General features: G+C 36.6%; 1 protein-coding gene across 21 annotated transcripts in view; it reads left to right on the top strand.

The window, feature by feature from the left end:
• The window catches only part of PPFIA2 (PTPRF interacting protein alpha 2), a 301,624-nt gene that overhangs the window by 165,167 nt on the left and 121,156 nt on the right, over nucleotides 1–15,301 (top strand). The gene's annotated exons all lie outside the window — the stretch shown is intronic.

The following is a 15,301-nucleotide window of genomic DNA, read 5'->3' as shown; positions in this document are numbered from 1 at the left end:
AAAAGGGGAGTTGCTACTGCAGATGAAAGTAGAGTAAAACATCTATTTTGTTAACAGGAGAAGCAATTTATTCACTTGTAGTATAATAGGTTGTATATCTTTTTTTACTATATCTATTCAGTAAATTGAAAGTCACTGAGCCAAAATTGAGCTTGTATACATGAATGGGGAAATGTTAATGGGAATTTGGGATGTACTTTTGAGAAAAGAATTTGGCTAAGTTAAATAGAAACTATGTTTTTATCATATAATTTGTGTAATCATTTGCTTTTGAGCTAAAAGTTATCTTTTTTATCAGGGAGCTTTCAGAAGAAATTCTGGATAAACATTTCCATCACTAATTTCTTTTAAGATATAATACATAATTGAAGTATGAGTACAATATAGTTAAAGTAACTACTATCTAAGAGAAAAGGTACTGTGATTTAACATAGGGGAAATGAAGTATATTCTTGCCAATCTGGGAAAGAAAAAAACAGCAACAACAAAAAACCACATAGAACAACGTTTGTTTTGTTTTGTTTTGTTTTGTTTTGTTTTGTTTTGTTTTGTTTTGTTTTTCTGGAATGTTTATGCTCCTAAAGGAACTTTGATAAATTATTTCTACTGCAGTGTAAGAAAATTATATATCTGACTTCTTGAATCATGCCTTTCTGAATATAACCCTTGAATGGACCAATACTGTAACTTCTTGACTATGATTGGTACTGCTAGAAGGAGCATGGTGGTGATGGGCCAGCAGTTTGAGTAGGTGATCTTAGTGGTCTTTTCCAACCTTAATGATTCTGTGATTCCACATTCACAATTGCTTTTACACAAAGGAAAAGTGTGAATTCATGCTTGACTAATCACCAGTCTCTTCCAGATTTCCAACATTATTTTAACTTTGGCAGGGCAATTTTAGTATTTCAGTCTGCAAATAGTACTATTTATGATGAGAGATAATAACAGTTCACAAGAATGGAAAAATGCAGAATTTTGGATTTAGTTATAGAATTCTGTAACATTACTTCAAAAACTCTTTTTTTGTCTTTCAATGTGTTTTCTTAAAAAAAACCAAAACATTGAAACAGGTTCTAAATAGACGTTTTTCTTAAAAGAATGGCATACGTCAACTACTCTTGATTACTTCTTCATTGTTTGGATTATATTCAGTAACACCAAAATCAGCACATAATCCATTAACTGCTGTTGAACATGAATGACCGTGTCCCTGCCTTTAGAAATCAAAAGCTTTTAAAAATTATTTTAGTTTGTTCTCTTTGGACTTTGTGATGATTTATTTTTCCTTTTTTGTCCAAAGAAAAGTATCAAACAGCACAAGAATGAGGATAAAATTTAGAATTTATTACATGCTCTTCTAACTCTCTTGATTTTCCTGTCTAAAGTTTAATTTATTATAATAAATTTATAATAAACAAATTTATTGTAGCTATCTCTGCTCTAGAGACAGTGCAGGTTAGAGTTAGTATCACCTGTCAGCTCATGAGGATATCAGTCTTAGTCCACTGTCTGAAATGAGGACCTAAGAACTCATCTTGACTTAGACACCTTGCTTATACAGGTGATTACAATTATGTAATACAAACTCTGCTTCCCTAGTTTAAGCCATTGTTTAGAACAAAAATTATCTCACCAGACTGCAGCCTCCTAAAAGCTTTGTGTTCAGTTAAGCTATGATATAGCTTCTTCTTTCAATGGAAAAAACAAGGTACATGCCCTTAAAATGACATGGAGGAATTCTGACTGAGGGGTCTTCTCTTAATTTAGACACTAAGTTGAGTGTATAGATTAGACTAGACATTAAAGACCATTCTCAAAGCTGAATCTTGGAAAAAAAGATATAATTCATGTAACAATGAAAAATCTTGAAATTCATTCAAAGAATAGGTGTAGGGTTCAATATTTTCTTCTGAATTCTCTCCACAAACTGCAAAGAAATATTAAGAGGCTTTTAATAAAAAAACTTATTTCCTGTTCTAGATTTCACTTCTAGTGTTAACACTAAAAGTAAAACTTTTCATATTTAAAACTATTATTCCTTTTCTCCTGTGGAGAAAACCAGTTCAGTCATAAAGGGTGTGAAACAAACACTTTCCACTGTCATTTAATTATATCCAAATCATCAGTAGGTGAAGAGGTGTTATTTTAAATTCATTCTGTATGAATGCATGGAAGCAACCTAATTCTTAACTCTAAAGACTCCTAACAAGTAGATGCAGTATTTGTTCTACCTCAGACTTTGAAATGATTCTCAATGAAAATTTATCTTGTGCAGATGATTTTTTAGGCTTGAATTCCTCAAATTTGTTTCCAATTTTATCAGCTTTTGTAATTTATTCCAAAGCATCCTGTTCAGAGACAGAATATAATCCTTACCAAGAGCTACACATCATCCAAATACGTAGACATTCAGTCATCAATCTTGCTGCAAGCTTTGTAGTTACCTCTTCATTCAACATCTTGCAGGGTGAACGGGAAGGAAAGGCAGTTATGTTTTACATGTACTTCTCTTGGCATGGGATCTTCCTAGGACACTGTAACAACTACAAAAGCACATCCAGCTTTGGTATTTTAAAAAACTGCATAACAGAAAATTGTCAAATTGATGGATAACTGCAAAAGTTTTTATTCCTTTCTAAATCCCCTGGCCTCCTGATGATTGGGAACCATTTATATAGCCCTTCATTACGTTCTTTAGCTGATTAGAAAAAAAATATTAAGTGTAGCAATTTAATGCACTGTTTCATATGTGGGAAAGTACATTAATTAAATATTTTTATTATTTCTATTACTCCATTGAATTCCAAACCTGCAATTAACTGTATGAACCGTAACTGGACTTAAGATTATTAAATGTAAAGTTGAAACTTTGTTTGAATACATGGTAAATTTTCAGTTACTGGATTACTTATTCTGTGGTGTTTTACGGTTTCTTGTAATTACTGTGGATTGCACAAGTTTATATTTCTGGTGTTTGTAAAAGGGATAACTGTGAGCCAACTGAATGGCCTCAATGGAAAACATTCTCACAAGCATAAAATTTTCAGTCAGTATATACTGTATTAATTCAGTATTTTAATTACATGACATTTATTCCTATATGATTTTCTAAGACTTGGTTATTTAGTCAAATAGAGGCACAATACATTTAATTTGACTTTTTTTGGCTCTTAATCTCAGGGCTAAAATATACTTTGAGAAGTACTCATCTATAAAGAGAATTTGAGGTGCTAAAGCTGTACATAAAACAAAGAATGTCCTGTTCATTATTCATATGTGATAAAATATTAAATTTAAAAAAAAGACTTTATTAAGCCTACATCCAATGTGTCCAATGGATGGTACATCATTTCACTTCACTGAAATACACTGCAGAGCTTGCAATAAAACTAAAAATCAAAAACAAACTTTTATATATTCAAACTTGAGAACTCAGAAATTATCATGTGTTATGGTGTGTACTGATGGTGCTGGCAGACTACCAAGCCACTTTCCACCATCTATCAGTGTTTTTGGTCAACTGGAGAGGTCCCAGAGGACTGGAGGCTTGCCAGTATGACTCCCATCTTCATCAAGGATCATAAGGAGGATCTGGGGAATTACAGACATATCAGTCTGACATTGGTGACATGGAAGGTTATGGACCAGATCATCCTGAGATCACAGGGTAGATGCAGGACAACTGGGAGATCAGGCTCTGCTGGTCCTGCTTGACCAACGTGTTCTCCTCCTATAACCTGCCTGATGAATGAGGGAAAGGCTGCTGACGTAGTCTGTGTAGACTTTAGCAAAACCTTTGACACTGTCTTCCACAGTATTCTCCTGGAGAAACTGGCAGCCTGCGGCTTGGACAGGTAACCTCTTTGCTGGGTAAATAACTGGCCAAGCCCGGAGACTGGTGGTGAATGGAGTTAAATCCAGCTCACAACCAGTCACAAGTGCCGTTCCACAGAGGTTAGTACTGGGTCCTGGCCTGTTTAATATCTTTATTGATGACCTGGACAAGGGGATTGCCTGCACCCTCAGTAAGTTTGCAGATGACATCAAGGTAGGAGGAAGTGTTGATCTGCCTGGGTATATGGAGGCTCTTAAGAGGGATCTGGATCTAGATCAATGATCCAAGACCAATGGGATGAAGTTTAAAATGACCAAGTGCTGGGTCCTGCACTTTAGTTACAACAATCCCAGGCAACACTATGGGCTTGGGACAGAGTGGCTGGAAGACTGTGTGGAAGAAGTGAACCTGGGGGCGTTGGTCAGCATTCAGCTAAACATGAGCCAGCAGTGTACCCAGGGGGCCAAGAAGACCAGTGGCATCCTGGCCCCTGTACTCAGCTCTGCTTAGACTGCGCCATGTATTTTTGAGCCCCTCACTACAAGAAAGACATCAAGGCCCTGGAGCATGTCCAGAGAAGGGCAACGAAGCTGGTGAGGAGTCTAGAGCACAAGTCTCATTAGGAACAGCTGAGGGAACTGGGACTGTTTATCTGGAGAAGAGGAGGCTCAGGGGAGAACTTATTGCTCTCACAACTGCCTGAAATGAGGTTGTGGTGAGGTGGGGATCAGCCTCTTCTCCTGCGATAGGACTTGAGAAAATAGCCCCAAGTTGCACCAGGGGAGATTCAAGTTGGATATTAGGAAAAATTTCTCCTTTGAAACAGTGATCAGGCACTGGAATGGGCTGCCCAGGGAGGTGGTTGAGTCACTGTCCCTGAGGTGTTCAAAAAACATTTAGATGTTGTGCTAAGGAATGTGGTTTAGTGGAGAAATACTGGTGGAAGGTGGACAGTTGGACTAGATGATCTTGGAGGTCTTTTCCAACCTTGGCGATTCTATGATGAATTTCAAGGTGTAATTTTCTGGTCAGTTTCCCACAAATGAAAAGTATAATTTGCATGCTGTTTCTCTGCGTTTTACACCTCCACAGTCTTCATTATAGACTTCAATTTCCCTTTATTCCTATGTAAACTTTCTGTTTTCTATTTCTCATTATTATAAATTGTCTCACCTGAGAGAAGCTGAGCGAAGAAATTGATGTTATAGACATTAATATGACAGTTTATTACTTTCTGTTGTTCTTTTAGGTGGGACAATAAGAGATGCTTACCTATTAAGCTTACTGTTTTTCTTTCATGCAAAATGTTACAAACCTTGACCGTATCTGTATAGATATTATTTTTATATATTTTCTGTTGAACAGCCAATTCTTTTGATGTATGTTTCAGAAAATGAACTCTTTCTTAAGAAGTAATATCTGTAGTTGGTACTCTTAGAGTTCACGTGAGTTCTAATATGCCTCAGTGGACATTAGTTGTGGATATATAGTCATTTAAATTGAATAGTCTGTCACAGTTTTTATCTCTGTCGTTACTTGGTCTGGAAACCATGCAAGCTAATGGTCAAAACAAAACCAGGACACTTTGTATGCAGACCCACTTGCTGCAGTTATGTGACCTTGAGCTTCTGCAAAATAGGTTTATTAATACTTGTGTTTTCTTCATTCAAGACAGCAACTTAAATTTACAGGTTCTTTTTAATAAAAATGTGCTTTATATAATAAACTAGATTTTTTTTTCACTATATATATTTTAAAACTAAGCTAATTATTAATTTTTAAAAAATGCAAAGCAATGCCATTTGCTATTGCATCATTCTGCTACTGCTTCCATGGAAAAACCATATCTGGTCTGTTTAAAGGATAGCTCAGCCTCAGGAATTTTGACATAGCTGGTCACAAGTTTGATGTGCCAGTGTGTGTGATTCAGGCTGCTTTCTTTGGGCAGATGTTTTTATTAGTTGCATAGTTGAAGATGTGTAAAATTTTAATACAAAATGATTACCTTATGGCTCTTGACAAGATATATGGCATACACTGAGATATTTTATACAGAAGTTCTGTGGAAGTACAGCAATTTGCCTATGTTTTATCCAATTCTACTGCTATGCAGCATGTTTTAAAAGCAGTTTTTCATTCATTCTCAGTTCTTTACGCTACTTTGAAAGGTATTTGGGGAAGGTTACAATGAGGTAAAGAGAGATGAGAGAAAGCATTGATAAAATGCTGAAAACTTAAAATTTCCTAAATGAGAATGAAACTATTTCCTACACTTTCTTGACAGTTTTTCTTCCATCAAAGATTGAGAGGAAAAGATAATCTCGAAGTACTAGACAAAAGAACAAAAAGTCAGAAGCCTAAGGATAATTACAAATCCCCAACCTTTACCAGAGAGCTGTGAAAGCTCCTTGACCTTTCAGCTCAGCTCCTTCAGCTCTCTTTCAGCCTTCAGAGGATTCAAGGATTTCCCTAATAGTGATCTACCTCTTGAAGGTACAAACACGGTTTATGTGCTTCACAGAGGAAGGTTTACTGGTCTAACACCTCCATGTAGCAGACCCTGTAAGCACTCAGATATGTTTCTTTGCCAATGGGGAAAAAAAAGAAAACAAGTGGAGTTTCATTTTCTACCTTTTATTCAAACTCCATAGTTCAGTCTTTAGGAGTTACTTCTCCAACAAATAAATCTGCAAGCAAGAAAGCAAGCTCAGTTAGTTCTCATTCAGCCAGTGAGCATATTTTTATCACAATGCTAATCTGGCTGTCATCTCTCATTTCCTTGCCATAGGGCCAGCAAACTGCACCGTGTAGACCTCGTGTCAGGCAGTTACCTGGTAGATCTGCCATCTGTCCAGCTCTGTCAAGTGTGCTAAATCCTAAGGTGTAAAGAGAAGGCAGCAGTGCACTACAACTCAGGAAACGTGTCACTGGTAAATGCACATCTTAGCAACAGCGCACTGTCCTGTTCTTCGCAGGTGTGAGGTTCACAGAAACTAGGTGCTAATAGGCAGCTTTACTGAGCAGATCCACAGGTACGATGCACGCAGAACCCTTATGGCATTTGAATGCTATTGTAGACTGACCTCAATCTATCTGCTGTGCATGTCTGCAGGGTGGCTGTCTGCTCCAGCACCTGGAACATCTCCTTCACCTCAGACCTTAGCATCACTGCTGCTGTTTCTCACTCTTATCATTTCCTCCTATGTGCTCTGTCTGGTTGTTGTTGGTTTGCTGGTTTGTTTTTCCCTTTCTTAAATACAGTTTACTCACAGCACTGCAATCAGAGCTGCTAGTCCCAGACATACCCTGCAGTGGGGCTGTTGGAGCTGTCTGTGTCTGCCATGGGGCAGCCTCTAGCAGCGCTAGGGCATGGCACACAGCTTTCCTGTGCAACTATAGAGTCATAGAATCATAGAATGGTCTGGGTTGAAAAGGACCATAATGATCATCAAGTTTCAACCCCCCTGCTATGTGCAGGGTCGCCAATCACTAGACCAGGCTGCTCAGAGCCACATTCAGCCTGGCCTTGAATGCCTCCAGGGATGGGGCATTCACAACCTCTCAGGGACATGATTTAGCAGTGTGTTGTTAGAGTTAGGGTGGTATGGTTAGGTTGCAGTTGGACTTGATAATCTTTAAAGTCTTTTCCAACCTGAGCAATTCTTTGATTCTATGATTCTATGTACATTTGGAAGATGAGCAGATTTTCAGTGCTTTACTAACATTTTGCTTTTCTTTTAGTAATGACACAAATCTTAGTGAAATCACCATAATATACATGTGAAGATATTGTTCCGTGGAAGAGATTTAATGCATTTTTCTAATTAACAGTAATGCTCCTTGATGCTTACAGCTGTTCTGGAATTGGTGTCTTGGAAAACAGATGCATTAGAGCCACCAATTGCTAATGGTAGAGAAATATCTGCTTGGCAAAGGCTAATTGGCAAATTCCTCTGTGAGAATGCAATAAGGTCCCTTATCCTTTTGCTCTCGTACTCTATTTAAATGTTACTTCTGAGACTTTCCTGACCAGCTTTTATACTAAGAGAACTGTAAAGAGAACTTGGCTTGCTGCAGCCACAGTTGTCGTCCGCTTCTAATTATGTAAACCCAGTTATATTCATTTTGAGGCTCTGTATTCACTTTCACACCATCTTGAGTCAACGTGAAGGTTTCATTCAAGCATTCTTACATTCCTAGCATTCTTGTTAGTCCTAGCTTAAAAGCTGCCAAACAAAACCAGCAAATGTCAAAACTGCCCCCTCGACCAAACTCATCAAAAAATGACTAGTGTGCTTCTTTGCAAATTGAAGCCTAAGTGGATTTAGAAAATCCTTTATAAATTTGTAATTATCTCCCTTTGCCACATGGCTGTCATGTACTGTGATTCTGTCAGCATTACAGTGTGAAGTCTTGTTTAATCAGTTCGAGGCATAGATAATTGCCACTCACTGTGATCAGTGGAAGTCTGGTAAAAAGCTCGCTGTCAGTTGAGATTAGGATTTGAAGTACTTGGTATATCTAGGAGCTTCTTAGTCGTAATCTTTTCTATTTGTTTGTTTTAAATAGTGTGTACAAACGCTGATATTTCAATTAAATATAAGTATCTGACTAAACATCTTCAGCTCTAATTTCTATAAAAAGAGAATTAACTCTGGTTACTTGTAATTTGATCAGTGCATCAAATCACTGGCTTACTCTCCTGCAGCCAGTAACACCATTATGTTTTACTTCAATGTTTTGTAAATTTTTATGACTACTAAAGATGTTGACTGACTCCTGGAAGTTTAAATAGTCAATTATTGTGAAAAGAATGCTATTCAACATTTACAGTACTTCTAATTCCCCTAAAAGATGAAATCTTTCAGAATTGCAGCATATGACAATAAACAATAATTTCTTAGGGCATTGGTATAGTTATGTTCATACAACTCAGTTTTAAGATTGATGTTCTACATTTCAGCAGTGCCATACTGGTGCCAAACCTTCACAGTATCAAATTATACATTAATGTGAAGTGTATGAACTCAAGGGTTATCTCACAATAGTGCTTCAGGTGTTTGGTGGGTCACAGAGTCCCCCTGTAGCTCGTTTGCTGCTCACAGCTGTGATCAGAGCACATTGCTATTCACACATGCTTTGTGTATGTACCTACATGTTCCTCTCCCCAGTAACAGTGGCTATGGATAAAAACCATTCTGATTTATGTGAGGATGTACCTGTGATAATTTAACCCCGAAACTGGAAAAAGTATCTTTTTTTCCCAGCATAGACATTGCTGAGATGAATATGGTGCCATGGAGATCTGATTTAAAATAGAATCAGTTTCTAATACCACTTAGAAATGGGTTCTAAAAATGTAGCTACAATCAGGAGATTGAGAAAGCGTTATATATGTGACAGATTAGCAGACAAATCAGTCCCTTCAATGAGTTAAAACATTGTTCTTTCAATCTATATCCCATAATACAAAACTTCTCTCATTTAGGTGGGCAGTAGGTGCTAGTATTGTAATTGCTAGCTCTAGCAATAACAGTAGTTTAGAGTTTAGGAGTAACATACAGGTTCTGAGGACAATATAACCCCCACAGATGTTCAGTAAGCCCACTCTTAAGACTTGTTTCCGTGCTTACTGTTGGAGTTATGCATAGAACTCAAATTAAAATCATTGTAAATTCTAAAAAAAAAAAATGTATTTGCCATGATACAATCACATTAGATCTAGGACATCAGCACAGCTAATAATTAATGATTAATATTTATTAATCATTAATGTTAGTTAATGATCAATGCTGGAATAGAATTTTGTTGTTGAGGTCTCCTGGCCTCTCTTGGTTTTGCAGCACAGCTATTGCTTAATAAGCCTGGAAGTCTTTTTCTCCCTTGCTGCTGTGGTGCCTTGCTGGAACCAGGGGGAGGCAGAGGAGAAAGATCTTTAATTTAAAGCAGAAAAACCCTGGGCTAGTAAGAAATAAAGATGAGATTGAAATGAGCAGCCTAAGAGTGGAAGAGGAAAGAAAATAACAGTGGAACATTTAAGCGTGGAGTCTGGAAGCAGGTGGAGGACCTGAGACACCAGTGGGAACGGGAGCTGGTGGCTGTGAGAGAGTTAGAAAAACAGACTGATGAGAAGTAGAGTGGAGAAGTAAGATTTCAATGACACAACTCTCCCAGCTGAAAAAGAGCACGGAAATGAAAACTTCTCATGGAAATTTGTCAGTTTACATAGCAAGGATTTTTCATGTCTAGAGGCTTAGTCAGAGTGGAAGCACAACAGATGTGCCCCCTCAGAGGGTATCCTGAGCTCAGAAGGAAGCAACCGTAAACAACGGCATGACAGTGTCTTATATGCATTAAGCACTTCTGTAGACAGCCATAATCCTGGTATTGGCACCTAAATGACACTCCTGCACTCTTGTAAGAGAACTTTGCTGTAAATTTGTATATAAACATCTGTTTTACATTTCAAGCAGCTAGCTTGAAATTTTGTTGTGCTTGTTTCCTCAGCTAATAGGTCTGGATTATTAAATTGCTAGGACTTGCCTTCTAAGACAAAACAAACATGCCCCAAGAAATAAAAGGAATTATCTTAATGGTCAGTATTACTTAAGGACTTTTTTTCATGCTTTTACCAGATTGGAGTTAGAATTGGGAAGTATGCTGATATTGCATGTGGCAGATCAGAGGAAAAAGCTTACACCAAAGACCAAGGAAGTCATTGACTTGGAAATACATAAATACTTTATACAGTAATGATTAAATATACGTATAATAAGAAAAGATTAAACATGATTTCAGTTTCTCAAAGGAGCTGCCAGGAAGAGAAATCTATACCATGTGAAGTCTAAATTGTATATTTCAAATATAGCATATTTATTTTCTTTATCTGCATGATGACATATTATTAAAATAAATTCAGGGAAATGCTCCATAAATATTATGTTTGCATTCTAATGCTGCTGCAGTGGGAAGTAGTTTATGTTTACAAGATAGAAATGGGAATATAATCTGCAGAGGTTTGGTTTTACCTGACCTTTGTTTTGCCTCATTACTTTTTCATTCATACTTTGTAATCCTATAAAAGGTTATTTGGGGAGTGATATAGCAAATCCTATAGCAAATGAAGGTTTTCTTCATTTCTTGTTGTTACATTTTATTCTAGGTGAAGAAAATAAGCACAAAAATATTTTAGATGAGCTTGTCATCCATTAGTTTTTTGTTGTCTGACCTTCACTATGTACAATTATTATTTGCATATAAAATGTGCTTTTTTAAATCTATGTACGTCCATCCTTTGTATTATACATCATACTGACCCAGTGATACCAAATTATTAACATCACCTTGCTTCTTATTCTGTTATTTCCTATCTTCAATTTTACACAGTAATAGACAAAATAGACATAATTATACAGTAATGCATAATTATAGGGTAAGGGAGAAGCGTGAAGAGATGGATGATTCGAAATAAGGAAAATATTTAAAAATTAAACCAAAAGGACAAAGAAGAAACATTATTTAGAGACAAATGAGCAGAAAAGAACCTCATGAATTTAATTTTAGAAAGGCCTCCTCTAGTCTGCTAGATGCATAAAATTTTATCTCTGTTAAACATATGCTTCTTCTGTTTGAGTATATTCTTCCAAAGACAAATAATGGACAAATTTTTCTTACATTTTGATACGTATTTGATTCTGATGCATGTTTTCTGACTTTTTGGTTTTAGTATTCTTATACCTGGACAAGCAGACTCTAAGTTTGTGGTAATTTTTAAACAAATAGTAAAAGAAAACTTTTCAGATCTTATTTTACAGTAGATTAAGCAGAAGACTTACTGAAATTAGTCTCATTCTGTCTAATTTTCTATTGTGAGCATACTATGAATGCAATTATGAAAAACTGATAGTGAGAAAGCATAATAAATGTTACATAAAACATTTTTAAAATGCTTATTTAAAAAATAAATTTGAACCTTATTTTATTCTAGCATTCTGAGTTATTCAGTTTCTAGCTTTATGAACTTATGAGGACATCCAGAAATTGGTTACTCCCTGACTACACTGTGAGGATATATTTAAGTATCAGTGTGCCTCTGGAGTGTTCCTGATTGATTTTAGCTGATAAAACAGGCAAAATCTGTATGTGACAATTAAATTGTTCGTATTTGTTATGAGTAAAACAAGAGTTCTCCTGTCTTCTCTATGGACAAACCCTCCAGACGAAGATCAAAAACTGCTAACAAAATTCAATTAATTGTGTCATGATTTATGGAATTAACTAGTACTGTATTTGAGGAAGAGATGATATAGATTTGCTTTGAGTGGCTGCATGAGATAATTGAAAAAGAATCATCTGAGACTACTGTGAAGCACATTTAGATATGGGACATATGTTAGGTGAATGATTTTCTCTGGTAAGGTCTTAATATCTTGACATGAGCTCGTTCTGGGCCCCCTGAAGGACATAATCCTTACAGAAGAGCAACTATCTATTTGAGTAGATTACAAGGATACAATCAGAACTTGTTTCCATTTTACAGTATTATCAAAGGTATAAAAATAACTTGCGTGGAAAAAGGATTTGCTGGATTTCAAAACTCACAGAAGTAGCTCTTAAAATGGTCTAATGGTGAATTAAAGTACTTTACTATTGACTTCAGTATATTTTGCTCAGTTTCATCAGGTGAAAATCAGACACTTTCTCTCTTTGATCTACTACTTTTGCTAGAGCAACATAATTTGAAATTTACTGAAATATTATTAGTCCAAATTTATACTAGAAAGTCTGATTTTTCTTACTGTCACACAAAAAGAGTTTAATATTTCCACGTAGTTTCAGAAAGTTTTAGTTTTTCATTTTCAGGCAAGTATTATTAATGATTCTTTGTTAGGAACCACTACTGTACTTATATTAGTTATCTTTTTCAAGTATCAGTCTTAAACTTTGTAATAGTTTTTGTTGTTGTTGTTCCATAAACAGTTTCTCTGATCTTTCTATTTAAAGAAAATAGACACAGAACTAACCATTTTTTGAACTAAGTTGGTTTTAAAATATTGCATAAGAATCAATACTTATCTTGAGGATGAATCAATTATGATTGATAGCTATACCCTTAAACACTGTCTTTGAAAAGATGCAGTTTCTCAGGAGGTATTATTTATTATTAGATAAAGTTAATCAATATGTGATTTACCTGCCTGGCTATTTAGAACAATTTTATTTGTCATAAATGACATGACTGCAGCTGTCCATTTGCCTCTAAATCTAACTCTCGGGTATGCTGTCCCTGGAGTAATGGAAAACCGAGAGTCTTCCCTTATTTTGATTTTCTAACACATTTGCACCTCTCTCAGCTCTTCCAGTTTTGTTGCTGTGCCACAGATAAAATGCTGTGCCAGTCTGATAAAATAGCATCTGACACGGGGGTGCATATGAAGCCAAGGTGTGTCATTGAATTCCTCTGTGCACTTTTTGGTCTCCAAAAAATGTTCAGCAAGCATCAGTGAATGTCAGTGGGATCCATCTTTTCTGCATGGAGGAATTTAGTGACGTACCTTTGCTCCATATGTACTTCCACATCAGATGCCACTTTGTCAGAGTGCCCCTCTGCTGCCGTCTGTCTCGTGGTAACAAAAGGTAATGAAATATTTGTGGGAAGGTTCAGCCTCTACTGCCATGCCACCAACATCCACCTCTGAGGTTGTGGGCCAACGCAATAAAGTAGGAGGCATAGTTGCCAGGGCAGCACCAGTAATTCCCTTCAGTCTCAGTTATTATTCAGATTTCTGACATTATTTTGTTTGCTTTCTCATTACAATTTAATACAACTTTCAAAGCTAGTCAGTTTTGCTATAAAAAAAGCTTGCTGTTAATCAGAAAAAGGAGCAATATACCTCCTTTATTTACAATCATGATGTTGTTTCTACACAAAGATGCGAAAGAATAGAAATAAGAGCTCTAACTGAAAAGTGAGCTGATGCCAAAAGGTAATATGGCCCATGCTGCTCACCCAAGACTCTCTAAAGGAAGAGATAGCAATAAAAGCATGGAGGGTGAGCATACTCAATACAGACCCATCTACCATATGAAAGTGTATACTTCAGCTGTTCTGAATTACTGCCTGTTTGTCAACCCATGTGTCAGAGATGTCTGTATTTTCTCTTTTCTGTTGTTTTATCAGGAAAATGATTATGCAGTATGTAGCTGAGGCCAATTATCTGTCAGGTTGTCACATTATCTCTGACTTGTCCCTAGCAATTTACAGCTTCCTATTTTATTCTTAGGCAGTAAGTTCCTTCAGAGATAAACCATATTCTTCTCTCCTTTTATACCATGCAATATAATGAAATTTTAGGCCTCAGGTATAGTTTCTAGTCATACGGGTAGAAATTAAAAAAATGATTAAATGTGAAATAAATGTGTTGTGTGTATGGCATTTTAGGGCATAAGGACTGAATGGGAAGTTTTATGTTACTTTCACTTGGGTCAGTCAGAGATGATGACCCACGTATTTGAACTTAACTTAATGTGAAAGTGTTTCAATGCATTACACTGCTGATGGCAAAATTTCCAAAGCATAGGATTATGTATTTGTTTTTTAACATTTTCAGAAGACATAAAAGCATCAGTTCTATTTGACAAATTGTGAAAGTTTAGATCTTGTCCCTTTGAATAAATTCTTTACTAGGAGCTGCTGGATGAAGCTGCCCAGAGAGCTTGTGAATGCCCCATCCTGGAGGCCAGGTTGGATGGGGCCATGGGCAGCCTGGTCTAGTATTAAATGTGGAGGTTGGTGGCCCTGCCTGTGGTGGGGGGGTTGGAGCTTCATGATCCTTGAGGTCTCTTCCAGCCCAAGCCATTCTGTGATTCTGTGAATAACATTTACTAGTTTAGACTTGTAAGTCTGGTTGACTTTTGAGAGTGGCATAAATTCAGACTTCTAAGTCAGAATAGAGGAATCCTACCTAGATAAGACTAGTTTGGCCAGATTTAATACTGTGAGGGACTAACTTTCAGACCTGGTTAGCCTTGCCACTTCGACAGATCTGATGGAGAGCGTAGCTAATGAGGTACATTGTCATCTGGGTCCCTGCATGAATTCTTTTTGTGACTGAAAATAGTGCAGTAGGTGCTAGAGGCATTGCTGCTGCCTGGAACTTTTAAGCCATAGGGAATCATTTATTGCATTACTGCTACCATAGAAACCTATTTCAACTCAACAAAAATTCAATTCATGGAAAAAGCTTTTGAGTCTGAGTCATTCACATGTTGTTACTCCAAAGAGGTTTGACAATGCAGTTGAAACTTCTGGAAACATTTCACAGTCCCTCAGAATAGTAGTTTTATTCATATGGTTTGAAACTCTGACTGTATCCATAATGTAGTTATGTGGCTTGTCATTTTAGTAGAGCCTGAACATAAATTAACATTTTCCACTGATGCCTGCGTAATGCCTTCAGTTTC

The sequence above is a fragment of the Gallus gallus genome, chromosome 1 (genome assembly GCF_016699485.2).
Source record: "Gallus gallus isolate bGalGal1 chromosome 1, bGalGal1.mat.broiler.GRCg7b, whole genome shotgun sequence".
NCBI lineage: Eukaryota > Metazoa > Chordata > Aves > Galliformes > Phasianidae > Gallus > Gallus gallus.
The sequence above is the reverse complement of the archived record's forward strand: the minus strand, read 5'-3'. Positions and strand labels throughout refer to the sequence as shown.